The sequence below is a fragment of the Orycteropus afer genome, unplaced genomic scaffold (assembly GCF_000298275.1).
Source record: "Orycteropus afer afer isolate SDZICR_OR568_19922 unplaced genomic scaffold, OryAfe1.0 scaffold00099, whole genome shotgun sequence".
Lineage (NCBI taxonomy): Eukaryota > Metazoa > Chordata > Mammalia > Tubulidentata > Orycteropodidae > Orycteropus > Orycteropus afer.
In genome coordinates, this window is record NW_006921686.1 from 3,216,311 (window position 1) to 3,218,367 (window position 2,057).

Here is a 2,057-nt window from a genome sequence, read left to right on the forward strand (position 1 = left end):
GCATTGGGCAAATCTGCTGCAAAAGACGTCTTTAAAGTGTTAAAGAGCAAAGATACCACTTTGAAGACTAAGGTGCGCCTAACCCAAACCATGGTATTTTCAGTTGCCTCATCTGCGTGCAAATGACAGTGAATAAAGGCGATCAAAGAAGAATTGATGCATTTGAAGGATGGTTTGGGCAAAGAATATTGAAAATACTATGGACTGCCAGAAGAATGAACACATTTGTCCTGGACAAAGTGCAGCCAGAGTGCACCTTAGAAGCAAAAATGATCTGACATTGTCTCACGTACGTTGGTCGGGTTGTCAGAAGGGGCTAGTCCCTGGGGAAGGCTATCCCACTTGGTGGGTCAACGGAGAAGGGGGAGACCCTCAACTCGATGGACTGACACAGAGGCTACCGTGATGGGCTCAAACACAGCAAGGCTTGTGAGGATGGTGAAGGACTAGAGAGTGTTTTGTTCCGTTGTCCAGAGGGTTGCTATGAGTCGGAGCCGCCTTGACACCAGCTAACAACAACAACAGTAATAAAGAACCTTGAAGTCAGTCAATTTCAAGTCATAGGAGCAGAATTGCCCCATAGGGTTTCCAAAGCTGTAGATCCTTTGAAGGAAGCAGACTGCCACATCTTTTTCCTGCAGAGTGGCTGCCAGCCACACATTTTTACCACTGCGTTACCAGGCCTCCTTACACACATATATGGACATGTACATATATGTGTATATAATATGTGCATTGATAAATATATATGGATATATTCCTTTCCATGTATGTAAACAGTTTTAAAACCATCTCTCTCAAATACTTCTTTCTCTCTTAAGAATTTCGTAATGCAGGATGCATATCTATATATAAATGATGTATCCAGGCTCAATATTCTTTTACATGCATTTGTTTTTAATTCTTTTTCTTTTTTTTTTTTTCCCAGAGCCCCCAGGAGGATGCTGGCTGTGAGTATAGCCTCCATTCAAGATGGCTGCTTCTTTAACAGAAAGCCGCCACAGCCAGCAGCGCTCTGCATCCCCTGAAAGGGGGGGGGGGGCAACAGACCTGAGCTGACTCCTGGGAGGTCTGTCTTGTTAGTTGCAGAGGCCTGAGCTAGGGGGTGAGCACCACAGCAGGGCCAGTGTTTACTGTGAGAACTGACTCCATTGCACTGACCTTCTGTAGCCATTTGCAGCAGGCTTGCAGCCAACAGTGTCTGGGTGGGAAAGTGCTGGCACGCTCCAAATGGATGGAGGAGGGAGGTCTGCATCCTTGCTACCATACCCCCGCCTGGAGTATGTTAGCTGGGAGTGTAGCCTCCACTCCACATAGCTGCTCCTTTAGCACAGAGTAGCCACAGTCAGCCGAGAAGCAAACAGACCTGAGCTGACTCCTGGGAGGTCTGTCCTGTTAGTTTCAGCGGCCTCAGCTAGGGGGTGAGCTGGGCAGCTGGGAGAGTGTTTACTCTGAAAGCCTGACTCCAGACCTCCTGTAGCAATTTGCAGCAGGCTTACAGCCAACAGTGTCTGGGCGGGAAGGGTGCTGGTACACTCCGTATGGATCCAGGGAGGCCCACCTTGTTGCTATTAGAGCCCCCACCTAGAGACTGTTGGCCGTGAGCGCAGCCTCCACGCAACATGACTACTTCTTCAGCACGCTGCAGCCTTAATTAGCAGTGCCCTGCACCTGAAAGGGGGTGCAGACAAACCAGGACTCACTCCTGGGGAGGTCTGTCCTGTTGGTTTCAGAGACCTGAGGAATTTGTTTCTTTTGCTTTTATTTTGTGTGTGTGTGTGTATGTGTGCTGACCTACCCCTGACTCTATATTGCCTCCCCTTTCACCCAAATTAATATATGTCTACCCACCAGCCACTCCTCGGAAGGAAGATGGGGCAATCTACTTCTGTAGTGATACTGCCCGGGAAACTCAAGGAGGGGTCGCTATGAGTATGAGTGGATCCTACTCCATGGCCAATAACAACAACCATAAACCCTTTAGTGAGTGGTTTCCTCCTCCTCTCCCTGTTGGGTTCCCCTTCACCAAGGCTCCCCCAACCCAAGTCAGGGATAAC